We start from the raw sequence: 18,507 nt of genomic DNA, 5'->3' as shown, positions 1-18,507 counted from the left end.
CTCTAGCTGTTTATTTTTTCCCGTCACATCACACGTGGCTAGTTCAAAGACTTTGTAAGTATGTAGCACGTTTTACTGCTCCATTGGTGGCTCATTAGATTCTCCATAAGAACCACACAAAAATTTAACTCGTCCCAAATTATAAATCCATAACCGTAGAAGAAGCAAAATATTTCTTACTAATAAAGTAATGCTAATGATGCTGACATTGTCTCAAATAGGCAATTCTATGCTCAACTAACCTTAACAATCCGGTAATTAGCTACGGTTATGTCTTCGTGACTTGAACGGGATTCTACGGTGAAGTACATAATATATAACCATGGTTCATTAGCCACGGAGAACATACGTATACCTACTCTAACTCACCAACATTCCGCACTAACCATGACGTTTATTAGGCAACTATTTGAAATCCCAGTTGTGAAATACATACATATGCGTATAACTTAACACTTTGTTATGCCGGGTCCAGACTGGTGAAACGTAACATGCAATGTAACATTCTGCCTTTCATTGCATGTTCGCTGCTGGTGTGGACGCATAGCGCGCTCATAACGCGCATTCACTACGAACCTCCCGTAGTCGTGTTCCTTGCCCCTTTGTGTTCGTCGAAAAACCGACAAATTTCGGATCGCTCCGCGCGCGGCTTGTAATGCTCGTAGCATGCGCGTGTAATGCACAATTCGCGCGCGCAAGACGTCCAAACTATGAGAAATTGTTACAAAGTGTGTTACCTTTCATGATACATTGCAGCAATGTGGACGGTGAATTCTTTCATTGCATGTTACATTGCATGTTACGTTTCACCAGTCTGGACCCGGCATTAGACGTGATATACAAGTTTGTATTGTTTGGAAACTAATAATATATAAATGAATAGCCAATAAAGGTATCATACCTATATGCGGGTATTCACAAAAACCCTAAGGCGCGGGTCAAACACAAGCGGCGCGGGCGCGGGCGTGCCATAAGCGCACCTCTTGAATCTGTTTTGCACCACGTCCTTCTTATACATTTTGTATGAAAGAATTTTGGAAAGGCGACGAGGCGGCACGCCACGGTTGCGCCGCGGGCGTACCGCAGGCGTACCGCAGGCGCGCTTCCCCCATCGCATCCAAATAGAGGTCAATTCACGGTCATACACAATCAAAAACAAATCGGGTGGTAGTAGACCGGGAGATACTGACACAAAATTTCGAGTCATTTGTCTGTTACAATTTTTACAAAAAAAAAATTTGCAGATTTTCGGCGGTATGGCGACCATTTGGAATCGTCCGAAAAGTATGGCATGGCGATTTTCGTAAATGGCTGCACGACGATGGTTACCTGTGCAAAAGTTAGCCTGGTACAAATGGTTGAATTGTTTTTTTTAAATCAACACATTCGCGTCGGTATGGCGGGCTGTAAGTCACACCGGAAAAGTATGGCATGACACTACCGCCTACTTCTTTTTTATGGGCTATCGGTAAATTCTAAATTTTTTGTGTTACAAATCGTTTGACTTCGCTATTTTTCCGACGAGTTCGACTAACGCCCACGCGACTAAGCCGACGGTACCAGCGTTCACACCATCGTTTTTCTTTTTGTCATTGCGTACTAAGACCCCTGTAGAACCGCCATCCTGTTACAAATGACTCGAAATTTTGTGTCAGTATCTCCCGGTCTATAGGAGACGGTAGCCTGTCAGTCAAAAATGTGTTCTCTCTGTGTGGAATTATATAGAGCTGCTATTACATACCCTTCTTCGTTTTGTTTTTAAAGGTGAATTGAATTAATCGATGAAATGATTTACACAGGTGATGGCAGTAGGGAAAGTGAAAATGAAGAAGAGCATAATGAAAGTTCCCATGTATTTACAATGTCAGAAATAAAGATAATCCTGATTTTGATTGTGTTTTTTATTTATTTGTAATTGTAATAATATTGTGGAATGATCAGTACTGTAAATACTTTTGAACTGAGATTTTAATGATAAGATTTATATGGTTTAAATGTAAACCTGTGTTTGAAAACCATATTTTATCTATACTAATATTATAAAGAGGAAAGGTTTGTATGTATGTATGTATGTATGTATGGTTTTCACGCATAAACTAGGTACTGGACCGATTTTGATGAAATTTGGCACAGATAATCTTTAGACCCTGAGAAAGAACATAGGCTACCTTTTATTGCGAAATATGTACCACGGGCGAAGCCGGGGCGGACCGCTAGTACAATATAAATTTTGTGTTATTTTAACCTTCTTTTCTTCCATCATTACACCAGTACTACTTTAAAATTACTTTAAAAGTACTATAAAATTTTCCAAGTAAATTCCAACATTTCCAACAAAGATATATTTGCAATCGTGGGGTTATCCTCGCTATTTACTTACAAGGAATTATCAAAACAAAATCGTTACTTTCAAATTAACGTTACTTTCAAATCTCTTTTAGCACAAAAAACATAATTTTACTAAATTATGCATGAAGAAAATGCATTTAACCACTCTATATAAATATCATTTTCGGACGCCAACAGCGCGCCCGATGCGCGCCGGCAGCGCGCCCGAGGCGCGCCGGCAGCGCGCCCGAGGCGCGCCGGCTGGCGCGCCCGCGGTGCGCCCGATGCGCGCCGCGCCGCTTGTATATGTCCCGCGCCTAATAAAATCTTATAATTTATAGCAGAATATAAATTAAAGGGAACTGTCCAGATTTTTATTACAATTTAAGTAAGGACTTGTATTCGACACAAACTATAAAATTTATTTTTTTTTAATTTAAACCCTGGTAATATAACTATAAAGTGATATATTACGTCTCCTTCATAAATATTAATTTTAGTCAAAATTAAACGGAATCCTTGACATAGACACAAAAAACGTTATTAGTCGTAATACTAGGTTATGTATACTTATTTTTGAAAGTCTCAACGTTTGGTATTGAAACAATAATTACATAAGGCATCATATGCTTATCATGATAATATCATCTGCATACCTACCTTACGTCCGGTGGCTGCTTTAAGGTCCATTCGAAGGTTAAATGAAAGCAAAAATTGTTGCCCCACCGGTGATTATCATACGTGATGCCATAAACTCGTAATTCACTTTCATCTGATATGCTAATTTTTAACTTTGCTTGTCTATGAAACGAGTTTTATTTTTATACTTCGCCACTCTGTTACATCTTTTTATAAAACAACAAAAATAACATTATACACGATGATTTTAATATTGTGTACCTCAGTATCATAAGTCGGTCTTTTTGGTTGACTTTAAAGTTAAATATTGGTCGGTTCCTGTTTATAACACAGCAACTTCTATTTCTTTTAGGAATCAATTTCCAAAAATGTTGGTGGAATGGTAAAGGGGACTTAAAATGGGACTTTTATGAAAAAATGGGACTCATAATTTTTTTCTTTTTATTAACATTTTTTATATAGAGCTCAAGCTCTATGTTAAATGTTAAAGTTTATTTGTAACTCATTATATTAAGTGGCTTTCTTCTTCATTCACAAGTAAAGCAAGGGTCTACTAATATAGAAGTAGTTTTGAAACTGGACGTTGCGAAGCCAGCCGGTCTACCTTCGGTTAGTTGACTTGTACTTCAATTAATATTATAACAATATCACCTTCAATATTATGTAGTCTTGGTATGCTGCTTTTACAAGAAATCCTTGTATTATTACCTGCTCATTACGATGCTTGTAATTAAACGCTATACGTAAATAAAAATAAATAATTTGTATTTTTTTATAGATTGAGAAAATACGTGATACGCCTTTTAAGGGTGCTATAACAGATTTTTAACAAAAACCGCTATTTTACGGTACAATTTTAACTCAAAGCACTTACACGTGAGAACAAAGTAATATCTTAATTTAAAGATAATATATTCAGTTCTACGATCATCTTATAAAAATTGTACGACGTCATACAAAATTGTCACTGAAATACGATTTTCCCAGCACAATGATCGCATAAAATGCAAAAAAATGGGGTCTAAAACGGTTGAATGAATTGAATTGAATGAGAACTTTATTGTACACACCAAATTACAGATATTACATAAAATAGAATACACATAAATTGCACAATGGGCGACCTTATGGCTACAGAGCCATCTCTTCCAGGTAACCCAACCAAGGAAAGCAATGACAAAAACAACGAATACAGGTAGGTGGTGTATACTGAAGCACTGAAGCAATAAAAAGATAAAAAATAAATAAATATGTATAATATATATATATAATATATATATAAATATGTATAATGTATAATATATATATGAGAGAAAATACATAAATATATAAGGTCATCACTTGATTAAAGATATGTAGTAATTAAAAAGCAAGTTTTTGAAAGCATCAATGGAACTCGCTTTGCGTATAGCTATTGGTAAGTCATTCCATAGTCTAATAGCCTTCACTGTAAATGAGGAATTGAAAAATTTAGTTTTATGTATGGGTACATTAAGGAGATAAGTATCACTGGATCTAAGATTTAATCCGTGGTTACTTGCGTACTCAAAGTTGTTTTTTAAGTAGGGTGGGGTTCTGGGATCGAATAATATTCCATACAACAGATGCAGCACATGAGCATCCCGGCGATATCTGATAGGCAGCCATTTCAGCCTGCGACGATAAGCAGAGACATGGTCATACTTACGCAACCCGAAGATAAAACGGATGCACAAGTTCTGAAATCGCTCAAGCTTATCGAGCTGTATCTCAGTAAGGTCACAGAAACTGACATCGGCGTAGTCGAGGATAGGGAGAAGGAGTGATTGTGCTAACAAAATTTTGGTCGGAATCGGAAGAAAATTTCGTAATCGCTTAAGGGAGTGGTATGCCGCAAATAACTTTTTACTGACAATTTTCATGTGTTCATGCCAGGAAAGTGTAAGGTCTATATGGACACCGAGATTTTTGACAGACGGACTGTAAGGGATCTTAGTGTTGTCAACGTAAATGGAAGGTAAATTATCCCACACGATTTTAGACATGAACTGCGGACTACCGATAATAATGGTTTGCGTTTTGTGGGGATTAATTTTAAGGCCGTACAGCTTGCTCCACCTAACGATAAAATCGAGATCAGTATTAGTTGAGTTTATGGCTGTAGGCAAATCAGACAGAGGAAAATGCGTATAAATCTGAAGATCATCAGCATACATGTGGAACCGGGATGAGATGTTGTTCGTAATGGAGTTAATGAAGAGTGAAAAAAGAAGAGGAGAGAGGACGCCGCCTTGTGGTACACCTGCAGTCAGATGACTCGGTACACTTTTAAGAAAATTAAAAGCCTAATCTATCTTCTTACCTATAAATTATTGAGGGATATATAGTCCTTTATAGATTGTGATAATTTTTTTGTATCTAAATCAAAATTTTATTTCAATTATAAGCTAAATTAAAAATACTTGTCGATTTCTTCATACATTTTGCTCTCGCGGGTCGTCAGACCGCGCTCAGAAGCGCTCTTGGAAGGACGGGTGTATCGCTCCTCGTCCCAAAAATAAAAACGAATTAGAAAAAGATTATTGTGCGTATACTGTCGTTTTCGTGATTTGAAATATTTGATACTTTATATGAGTAAACTGTATAAGTTTCATATTCCAGTTATTTGTAATTTAAAATTATGTTTTAAAAATTATGTTGACTGAGATCCTCTTTTTTATGGGTTGTTGAACGGATTGGTGGGGTAAAGCAATTTGACAAAACTTAAATCCAAAATGGCGCCGACGAAAATTTGCCATCTTTTCGTCATGGGTGTCATTTTCATGGTTTTTGGGGTAGCTATTAACCAATATGAGGTCAAAAATAAAATCCAAGATGGCGCCGACGAAAATTTTACATCTTTTCATCATGGGTGTCATTTTCATGGTTTTTGGGGTAGCTATTAACTAATATGAGGTCAAAACTAAAATCCAAGATGGCGCCGACGAAAATTTTACATCTTTTCGTCATGGGTGTCATTTTCATGGTTTTTGGGGTAGCTATTAACCAATATGAGGTCAAAAATAAAATCCAAGAGGGCGCCGACGAAAATTTTACATCTTTCCGTGATGGGTGTCATTTTCATGGTTTTTGGGGTGGATATTACGCAATATGAGGTCAGAACTAAAATCAAAGATGGCGCCGCTGAAAATTTGACATCTTTTCGTCATGGGTGTCATTTTCATGGTTTTTGGGGTAGCTATTAACTAATATGAGGTCAAAACTAAAATCCAAGATGGCGCCGGTGAAAATTTTACATCTTTTCGTCATGGGTGTCATTTTCATGGTTTTTGGGGTAGCTATTAACCAATATGAGGTCAAAAATAAAATCCAAGATGGCGCCGACGAAAATTTTACATCTTTTCGTCATGGGTGTCATTTTCATGGTTTTTGGGGTAGCTATTAACCAATATGAGGTCAAAAATAAAATCCAAGATGGCACCGACGAAAATCTTTGTTATTTTATTTTAGTTTACTTCTTTATTATTAAGAAAATTACACCTATGACGAAAAGATGTCAGATTTTCGTCGGCGCCATCTTGGATTTTGGTTTTAACCTCATATTCGTTAATAGCTACCCCAAAAACCATGAAAATGACACCCATCACGAAAAAAGTCAAATTTTCGTCGGCGCCATCTTGGATTTTGGTTTTAACCTCATATTCGTTAATAGCTACCCCAAAAAACCATGAAAATGACACCCATCACGAAAAAAGTCAAATTTTCGTCGGCGCCATCTTGGATTTTATTTTTGACCTCATATTGGTTAATAGCTACCCCAAAAACCATGAAAATGACACCCATGACGAAAAGATGTAAAATTTTCGTCGGCGCCATCTTGGATTTTAGTTTTGACCTCATATTGGTTAATAGGCAATAGCTACCCCAAAAACCACCCACACTTGCAAATGTGTTTGCTACGTAGGAAAAGTTCAGATTTAAGAGTATCCTAGGTAATGTGTTATGTGACGAATACCTATAATTTATTTCATTCCGACTATTTTTCGGAATAACATACATTTACTAAGAATTGTATACAATGCCGGATTTAATACAGTGCCGGTAACATCATATGTATGATAATAATTCTACATTTCTTAAAAAGCTTTGATATTGTATACAATTCATAGATTATTATTCAATGAAATAATGTTGTAAAATAGTCACACTTTTTTAAGTTGTTTGAATATACTAACATACTTATTAGGATCGTACCTACTAATAAAAGTAACAAAATGAATTTTTAAAGTTCCTAGTAATCTTCTGGAATCAATTTCAATAAAAATACATAATATCAAAAATTAAAAATAATATCAAGTATGAAGATGGTCTATAAAATGGAATGCGCTATGTTTACGTGAGCGTGATATTGCCGCGAACAAAGTTACGTCGTTAGATACCTAAATTTGAGTAACGCAGATTTGTGACAGCGTCCTTAAAAGCGACATATAATTTTTTCCAATACTTAGCTATATTTCATGACCATTTATTCCATCTTTTAATTAATATTATTTCAACCTATAATTCCCAAAAAAAGACTCGTTCGTTTGGTTTCTAATTTCTATTAGTAAAAAAATGATGTATGTAATTTAAATACAAAAAGCTCTATAACCTACGTTAGTTCGTAACTACATGAAATATACTACTCCATTTTATACCATTCAAAAGAAAGACGAGAGACGAATCAACTACATATTTAGTTATTACAATCTAATTGAGAACAGGTTTGATTTTCTTCTCACATTTACACATTTCAAAATCAAATTCAAACTTGACTTTTAATATCTCACGGTCGCAAACTGAATTAGGAAGGGTGTGGGCGAACCACATTTCGTTATATTAGTTGTTGGCCGAGTATGTCCATTACAGCTGTGTCCATTATATTTGCCAAACTTGGAAGAAGACATAAACGCACCTCGATAAAAGCCATTTGATTTACTCCTACGCTTTATGATACTAGTTGGAATATAGCATAAGCTGCGCGCCTATGATTTGAATGTCTTGAATGTGCAACTTGCTGACTTAGTTATTAATGTATGTACTAACTAATTACTATTTTAATGTATTTTATTGAACTATTCTAATGTACTGTATCGGGAAGGCACAGACTCCTGAAACACAGCGAAAGCTATATTGGGAGTCTGGGGTCTATATTTTGATGTAAGGAACCTTGTTCAATAAATGATTTTTATTTTATTTTATTTTTTTAATGTGATATAGTACTACATACGTAACTAGTGTATGTATATTTCAAGATATAATTATCTGTAAGTAGTGAAGTCTTAATTCCTTGATACGAAGTGTTTGTTATATCTTTAGACGCATAAAACACACACAACTAAAGTAACACTAATTATTACGATGTCAAGTATTTTCATTTATATAATTTTATCACAAATCTTTCAGATTAAGTCGTACCCCAAAAGCTACCGATCAGATCAAGTTGAAATTTAACAGGAAGAGATAGTAACCATTGCAAAATAGAATATGTTATATTGTAATAGCCTTACAAAAATGCTAAACCTTCGTAAATGACAAAATAAAACCTATTATTTAGTATGTACTTAAAAACATACTTGAATGGGTCATAATACAGTTGTTGAGAATGTAGGAGTATTATATTATTGTTAATGTCGTATAAAATTTACAATAAACACCAATGTTAATTAATTAACGACCATGTTCAACTTAAAATTTACGTAGGTATGTATTTTAATTTAGAAAACGGTTACCTTTTATAAAGATTAACAACCGTTACTAACTGTATAAATTGTACGCTATGTTCTTAAAAGTTATATAAAATGAAAGTACAGTATAATGTTTTTAAATTAAATTATTATATTTAAATCGTATGATAAAATTTCTTCTTTTATCACTGCAGCGCAAATAGTGATGTTAGTGGATTCAATAATGATTCATTCGAGTTATTGTGAAACGATTTCATTGTTTAAAATTTCCTGCAAGGGAAATAAATTTAGCGCATACGTTACATTATTTTCAATCACACACACAATATTTTGTATGTAAGGATTCATTGACCTACTGTGAAACTATTAGTACACTATATAATTAATATCTTTGAAATTGTATGTCATACATTACAATAAACTATAAAGTCATATCTGTTTATTTTTAATCGAAAGTTCAATGGCGATTGCAACTCGGACCCAGTACTCAGATTCGATATTGCTGCGTAACCGTGATGTGTGAAATCCACTTGAGACGTCTACCGTCAATCAACGCCCGTGGCCTAAAATTAAAGTTAAAATTATTACGATTTGATCGGATGATTTCAATTATGCTCGGATATCGAAATTGCCTATCATTCCAAATGTAAAAATTTATGTCTACGATCTCTATATATGGTTGGTTTCGTGTCAAAACAGTTTATCATGCTCTAAAATTGTAATAAATACGTATGGGTGGCTAATAAAACTGTCGTGTTTCTACAGTTCATTCTCTTCTTTTGACACAATAAAATATGAAATTATGTTTTATTTCTACCATGGTAACTACATTTTCCTTAATTTTTTTTATCGTTATGATTTTTAGTCTGTAATTATATTAAATGATTACTCATAAGATCCATATTCGGAACAGTACAGATTCAATAATTAGTTGATTGTGTTATTACGCGAAGTTTACGTCAACCTATTAAAATATTGTAGAGTCGACAGTCGTGTTCAATGGGTTTCATTCTATTACATTTCCTATACGACAATCGTGTTGTATTTACAATTTAATATTACGTCAATAAAGTAACTTAAAATAGGAAAGTGGTTACACTTAATATGGCATGCGAATATGGCGTAATGTCGCAATTACACTAGGTACGCAAACACTCCTAGTATAGCTAGAATATTTCTCAGATCGGTGAATGTGTAAAAGCAACTTTATTATGTGAAACACGCTTCTTTGCCGTTCCACTATAATGTGCATTTCCTTGTCTTGATAAATGTCCCTAGTTATCCATTGATATATTTTATACTACTCTCTACTTAAACTGTTGACTTACTACTCTTCTCTACTGCATATTATCTACTTATTTGAATTTGAAGAAACGTACGAAAAATATTGTTATAACTACGAATGTTACCAGTTATTTTGCATGATTACATTATGTTATTGTTGTTTAAACCGAAACCGTGTTTAGCAACTCTACACCCAAGTTAGCAGGAACAAGCTTTCATAGCCGCATTCTTCTTAGAAACTTGCGTAACAAAACCTACCCTGAGATTCTATACCGGTAATATAATCAGTAAAACAATGTTTTCAACTTGTACAGAATGCAAACATTTCGTTGTAATAAAATCTCAAAACTTCGAAAATTTTGGTATTTGATTCGAATCGAATTTGTTCAAAACATTCAAGCGTTGGACATTCGGTCGGCTAACGTTGAATCACGGAATTGTCCTACTCTGTGTTGATTTCTCTGTTTTATTTAGAAACGAAAGTGTTACCAGTTCCGAAGCTACGTTTGTAACTAAATGCGAAGAAACATTAGAAGTATTTAATTTATGTAACAGAATATGTTAGATTAAAACTGATGTGATGACGTTATATTTTTATTGTACATGTATTTGGTTACTATGCATTCATGTTTGACTCTGTTCATACTTAGTTTTTTCTACCCAATTAAAATTATTGCGTGAAAATACTAGCTACAATTTGATTTATTTACCAAAAAGTTGACGTCTTGGTAATTAACATAATATATGGTTTGAGGAGAAACTGCTTAATTGAAGTATACTTTGCAATAAAGTAATTATTTACAAAACTCTTCGCTTCACTACTATATTTACATATCAACTGTAAGTATGTGAAAACATTGACGTGTCCTGAATTATGCATTCGTTTAAAAATCAATCAGTGTTTTATTTGTTTGCGAATTGCGGAAGAAAACTCTATCACTGGTTTTCCCTATGTAATCTTAATTTAAATATACATCTATACTCACTCTGTAAATATATTCAATATGTATTCACATTGCTACATTGCTATTAAACCGAATACGGAAATCTTATTTTTAATATGAAATGAATATCTATCTATTTTCATTCGTTAAATATTTATTCACTTGGTTCTATATTTACACAATTTTATACAAGGAGTTATAAATTCAACATTTTTTCTTCAGTTTCAGATATTTCTCTGCCAAGAAATTATTTTGGTTGCATTTTTGGTTTGAATGAATGTGGTTCGACTTTTATTGCTGTCCTAAAATAAATCTGAAAGTGCATCTTTATTGACATACTTAGGTACTTTGTTTGTATAATAAAAATTTTCAAATAAGAATATGTTGTTAGATATCATACGCATCTTTTGAGTACAAATTTTATTTTAAGACTTGTACTCAAATTTTAAGATTTTTTTTAAATATACATTGAACATTGCCTATAGTTACTATTTTTAGGCTTAGTACATTTTATCAATCTGTGCCTATGGGAAGCTGCGTATAACATCATTATTATTATCGGTGGCCGTTCGCATCTCGTCCACACGTTCGTAGTACGAGAAGAATGCGGGTTTGTCACGGATATTTGTCAACAAAGCATTATATCGCATTCATTGCTCCTCTGCGTCAGTGCTTGAGACTCGGTTCGAGTATGCGTATCACTAACATTTGAACTGTGATGTGATCGACAGTGATAAATTAAGAGTGCCATGGAAATTAATCTTAATTCAACACGTAATTACAGTGAAATATATAATTTTAACCATTGTAAAAGAATTGGTATCGTACAGTTTACGAGGTCTAATTAATCCGCGCTGTTTTATTTTTATAAACTACCATTTTAATATTTTCACTTAATTATTGCGGTACTGTATACATTTTGAGCTTACTAGGCCGGCGAGGATTTCCTACTTGACTAAAGGCGTGTGCGGGTCCGCATACGTGCGTCTCGACTCTTGCCTCTCGGGCTATAGAGCAAGCAGTCTGTCCGATGAGCCGTAGAGTGGCGGTCCTGCCGCCACGCTCGCTCGACCTACACGCAACTCCTGCGAGCCTAGTACTTTTTCAAAGCGCGCATCGCCTCGAGCTTTTGCTGAGCTTTTGAATTTATTGCGTAAAAATTTTGTGTTTGTGGAACAGAGTGTTATGTTTTTGGATTGATTGTGTTATTGAAAGTTAGTGGGTCAGATTGTCCTGATGAAGCGTTCGACGTGGGTAGAGGTGGAAACCGGCGGCCGGTTAGGCTGCAACGGGGAAATATTTTGGAGCGAATGTCCCGAGTGTGATTGCGCCTACTGCAACCCCAACTACGTTTGCGTTTGCAGTGATAAGGTACTGACGATTCTCGAATTAAGCTCGTTTATGAAATTCTTATAGGATTATATCGATGTGTGTCAATTTATTTTCCTGATTATTTTGATGTCGGGGACTAAAAACTTCCTTTGCGTCGTTTTCAGCTGATAAGAAACTGTGCGTTTTATCACCCAGTACGTACAAATATTTGCTTTCACAAAATTCAAGGTCCAACGACCTTTCAGACACTGATAACGTTAAATAGAATTTTAAAGTTATACCAGACTATGTAAATGGTGCACCAATTTAAAGGTGCGTATACAATTTTGCTTTAAATTAATTTGTTGTTATAAGCTACGCTACTAATAGTAATTTATCGTAACGATATAATTCAAAGTGTTTGTTCTATGTCGTCGGTAAGACAATAGATTAGTGTCGAGCTTTCTATTAGGTACAAGCTTAGAATAAATTTACTTCATCAAGGTTTTGATAAATATTTTGACAAAGCATTTCCCTGTCTTACTGCTCGCCCCAAAAACCCCAATTCTATAATACCACTCGCGAATAATAATCTACTTTCGTTCGTACTATTCAATAAAATTACCTTTGAATGGAGTGATGCGATTCTGATGACTTAAACTTATATTTAAAACGTGTTAGTCGTAGAAAGTAGAGTTTTTACAATATATGGTTTCAGTTTTAAATGCCATGTTACAAACTGTAATATAATTTTGATATGCACAGTAAAAAATGTAGAGCATAAACAAACTTACGGTTCTTGTGTTGTCTATTCGTATTAAACATTTTGTTTTTATTGGGGCAGCCGTTACATTGTACATGCAAGCTCAGCCTACAATCTGTGCTTAAAATGAAACGTATAACCGTCTCAAATTTAACTAAAATGCGAAACAAAACACCCGAATAATTTGTAGAGATAATTGTATTCAATCAACTGTCTACTTTTTCCAAAACAGCTTTTAACACTAAAATCTTGCATAAAAGTGCATAATGCCTTATGTTTATAACTTTCTAGAAAAAGAAAAAACGAAATGTATGTATTCGTTCGATTTATTATTTTTGCAATTCTGAGTTATTTAAATTAAATTTCATATATTATTCAAAAATATAAAAGGCGGTTAACAGTACAATTTAAAAATTTCGAGTTCAAAGATTCTCCTTGGAAATCATTTATGGAACTCAATATAACCTTACGTAGTAAGCCGTCTTTCCAAATCTGGCTTCTTGAGTAGTGTTACTAAAATATTTACCTACGTCTTGTTTAAATATTTAATTGTAGGCATTAAACTCGACATCGGTAGCCGGTAGTAACAGGATAGTTACACTATTTATTTAAATAATAAAATACATAACTGTTTTTTGCACCATTGTCGGATTTCATCGTAAAATTTAAAAGCGCAGGGCTTAATAATTCTGAAGACCTACTCCAAAATTTTCTCGCAAACTTGACGCTTGGAAAATCCAAAATGGCGAAGGTTTTTGTACTCTTTGTACTGAGCACAATGGTACTTTGACAATACTTGTAGAAAGTGAAACTTCAGGCTTTTTTTACCCACACCTTTGTTCTAGAATTTAAAAAGAATTTCTACCCGCATACCCATTCATATTGTTTATTTTAACTCTAGTGAGCTTAATGAGGTCTGTGCCAACTTTTCTCTCACTACCCTCACGTTTTCTTTCAATGTAATTAAGTCCATTAATTAGAGGAAGCTAATGTTGTTACTTCATTTCCTCTTTCTTACATTACCTTTGCCTCGGAAGCAGTTTTAAAAGTAACAACCGAATAATGTTTTTGTAATATACGAATATTAGTTTCAAGGCAAAAGATAAATAATTACTTATCTTCTAATACATTATAAAATAATGCAACGAGAATTAATTTATTAAGAATGCTATTATCTTACTCGCTCTTTTCTTAAATAAAGTTAAAGCGTGCATTGAATATTTTATGACGTCACATATTGTATAAATAGCATTAATATACAATCAAGCCTTGAAGTATCGCCAAAAAACAACTGATTTCTACTACATTATCATACGAAAGACCTTTCACGTTTCTCGGACTACATAACTACGCGTAACTTTGATGTTGTGTATTAAATTATGTACTTATAAATCATCATCTATTTGTTTCCGGATAGTGCATGGGCTCTTTAAGATTTTATCTCTCTAAATGATAGAGTTGGCGAATGGTTCTGTAACTTACTTAACTGTACATTACACTTAATAAAAGTCTCTTAATAAAAATATATTTAGGCCCAAGACTGTATGGAAATTCGTTATTTTCCACAAAGGTTTGTTACAATATTTTCGAAAATTGAAGTGAATTTGCATCAATAATAAGCTAGTTCACGGCCGTGTAAATGTAAAATGACATAACAAAGGCGAATTATTAACATGCAAACAAAACATTGGTGAACAATGCTGTATCGGCCGAAGGTGCTAACCGCATATTTGCCGAACAATTGCCTCATTAGCACTGCGATAATGTTTTTAGATCTTGCTCACTACCGGTATTATGTGATATGTACTGACTATGAAATATTTGGGTTGACGTTTAGTTTCAAGATCACTGCATCCGGTTGAAAAGCAAATAAAAAAATCACTATATTACGATATTATTTACATGCATTTTAGATAAGTTAATAACGTTTTAGCGACGTCTATTATCTTGTGTTTCAACATGATCGTTATATTATGTTAATATATGACCGCAGAGCTATATTGAAATATCCCATCAATGGCCATTATTAGGACACATTTCTATATAAACATTGCTCAGACTAATGACATTTATGAAACATTATTGAGCAAACTAAGTTCAAGAACATATTTCAAATATCTTTTATTTGCTGTGATAATTGTAGTTCACTTAGCACACGCGACAGTAACCGCGTGCTAAACAAAAGTTATATAACCCGTGATTAGAGCTCTCTCTCGAGGTTTTTGGGTTAAACTGTTTTAACCTTTTCCATTTAACAAACAAATTAATCATTATTCATATAAGTTACATAATTTTGATGAATATTTGTCGTTTGAAGCAACGTTTCGATGTTCAAATGGATGATCTGTACTAATTATTTTTTGGTTGTAATAAATTTTTCTTCAATGTGCTATATAAGGTTCTATAATAGTAACAGAAACTCAAAGCTTGAATATTAAATTTCGATCGAATTTTGAAGACTTTTAATTTTATGAAATTTTATTTAGTCAGAATTAAATACACTACCTACTACAATACTGCAACCGAGAGACAAATAAACGATCAATAAGAACTTTTTCATTTTTTTTTTTCTAGTTACAATATACAGACGAGTTGTTAAAGGTTCGTAATACGTTTCTAATGCAGGTTCTAGGGTTTCACATGAATGGTACATCATTAACTTCTTGCCCGAGACTCGCAGGTCGTTGTCCCTTAGGCAGTTAACGAGATTAGATACCCTTCCTATCCACTGTTTTATAGGATAAAACCTGCACAAAGAAAAAACCTAGTTCGTTTATTTCGAGATTCACTCGATAATGTTTGTTTTCATTATCGTCCCTATGACGCATGGGGTAATAATAATTGATATTTAATTTGAAAATGCATTTCGTTTATAAAAAGTAAAATGGTTTTGGATAAAGAATAATATTTCTATTGTAGTGTTTTAAACTATTAACACTGTTCCCCTAGTTTCCAATTAAAAACGAAATCTCAGGCTTTCACAAATCACAATATGTTTTATGTATTTTCATTAAACATTAAATTTAAAATATGTAATGTAATTTTTAAAAATAATACAATAAAGATGTTATGCTATTTATAATTGTTTCATAATATAGAGGTAAAAGTGAAATATTTATAATTAATTTTAGAAATTTTAGATGCTACATATTTTTTTGTCTTCAAATACAGTAACTGAATGAATAAGTGCTCATATATGATATAAGGAAATTGGAAACTATTTTAATGAAACTTGAATGATCACTATGTCGGGATGTTCTAAATTAATATCTAATTATGTTTAATCTGTTGTAGGTAATTAAGCGTGTTACAAACATGTACATAATTATTAATTATAATTCTTATTTAATAGGATAATTTACATAAATAATTTAGTTGATTATTTACAGAAGTAGTAGTTACTTTCATCATTGTAAATACATATTATGTTTTATTAAATAACAGTCGTACCTAACTAATATTACCTACTCTTGTAAATCCTGTTCCAAATAAAAATAGTAATTTTAAAATTTTACAAACCATTCACGGTCATGAATTTTAAATTCGTTGTAGTAGTATTTGTTGAAAATGTGTGCATGCATGTATTTTTTTGCAATTCGTTACTATACCTACCATCTTAATTAAACACTTTTCTTTTGGTTAAATTTAGCATTTGCGACCTAACATTTACCTTTACAAATTTCTAGATGAAATATTTATTAAAGTCCGTGCCTCTTGATCCAAACGACCCCTTTTCGAGAAGAGTGATTGAGCCTGTCAAAGCTTACCCATTCACTCTCAATCCAATAGCACTAGTATTGAGGTGTGCTGCAGATTCTCTAGTAATGTACAGAATGCTGCTCCACTCCTTTTTTAGTGATATGCAGACCTCATTGGTAAAATCGCCTTGTATAGCACTAGTTATCGTGTTCGATTAAGTTATGTGTAATGGGTTAATTTGATTTAAAACGCTTCTAAAGTTTCGAAATATACCGACGCAGTAACACTATCCTGGTGGTCAGTGGTCCGGTATGAGAAAATATATATATGTAGGTAGAGCAATGGTGACTGATTGATTCAATATATGATTATTTTTCTTAAATATTTCTTCTTATTAAGTCGACCATATGTTGAAGTTACCGTGGCATTGCATAATAATTAGACATTCCTTTTAATTGAAACACCTGTTTAATCCCTAACGAGAAAAAATTCTGATTCAACTGTCAACCGAATTATAACAAAAATGTGATTTACTCGATTTGTTTATTTAATGATTAAATGACACCTTACTATTAGTTTAACAACTTCACACGCACATCATAATAAAATGTAACAATATTTATATGGTTTTTCTTGAATTGATATCTAACCCCTCTTCCTGAATCGTTTTTATACAAGGTCAATATCATAACTGTCGTCGGTTAAATATGATTCACTATGTTTTTATGATGACTCACGCTTGTCTGCTTCAACTGCAATTGCTTTATTTGTATACCGTAGTAAACTGATCGTAAATTAGATTTCTCCTTACTATTTACAGGCTTCATAAAGTTCTATACGAAGCACTTAAAGAAAACGAGAGAGATATTTGTAATGATTCCTAATTGTGTTGTATCCCCAGTTACCAATAAAAACGGGAGTTAATGCCTCCCGTTTTTGGTTAGAAAAATAAGACTAATGTTTATATATCTATATGGCATTACTCATCTGTGTCTGATATGATATATTCCGTATATAATTCATGCTGTTATTTATGGATTATTTTCGAAACGCTTGTACCTTTCGATTATTATTTCCTATTTACAATAATTCGCAATGAAAAATAAATATTCTTCAATAGAGAGTGGGTGCGAAATATTATAAACAGAATCTAATGAATGACTACACTTCTAACAATGCACATGCGTAATTAAGAAATCAATGATTAAAGAGCAATTTCTCTGAGCAATAACAATAGCTAACGGTGTCTTGCTGTTTACATCTCCCACGTGGTTTATCGCAGGCTTTTAGTCCCATTATATATGCTCTATGTGCCTGTGTGCCGTGAAAACAGTAGCGTATGTGCCATCACGCCTATTTAAGGCAAGTATACACTGCAATAAAGTACATATTATGTAATGTTTATGACAAAAAATGAATGGAAAAAGTTGTCTGGTGCATGAGAATGGATACGGTCGTGTAGTATGCAAATAAAGTTATATTGCGATTGTTCTTGTTTGCATTTGTGTAGATTTTCACACTCAATATTATCATATGCAAATATGTAGCTGTAGAGCCTGTAATGGCTATACCAGCAGGAATACGATATAACTCAATTCATTTGTTTTGGGTTGAATCTTCTAGATTGGATTGATAACAAGTAACTTTCTTCTTTGATTCTTTGTTATATTGAATCACTACATAGTATAAAACAAAGTCGCTTTCTGTGTCCCTATGTCCCTTTGTATGCTTAAATCTTTAAAACTACGCAACAGATTTTGATGCGGTTTTTTTTTAATAGATTGAGTGCTTCAAGAGGAAGGTTTTAATTAACAACGTCATAGGTTTGGTATGT

General features: G+C 33.3%; 1 protein-coding gene across 7 annotated transcripts in view; it reads left to right on the top strand.

Moving 5' to 3' along the window:
* Positions 1 to 18,507, top strand: part of LOC149487556 (guanine nucleotide exchange factor DBS-like) — a 99,684-nt gene that overhangs the window by 57,077 nt on the left and 24,100 nt on the right. The gene's annotated exons all lie outside the window — the stretch shown is intronic.

The sequence above is a fragment of the Colias philodice genome, chromosome 6 (assembly GCF_061535455.1).
Source record: "Colias philodice isolate Cphi_HAF_F1 chromosome 6, ilColPhil1 Martin Lab GWU primary, whole genome shotgun sequence".
In the NCBI taxonomy this organism is placed as follows: Eukaryota; Metazoa; Arthropoda; class Insecta; order Lepidoptera; family Pieridae; genus Colias; species Colias philodice.
The sequence above is the reverse complement of the archived record's forward strand: the minus strand, read 5'-3'. Positions and strand labels throughout refer to the sequence as shown.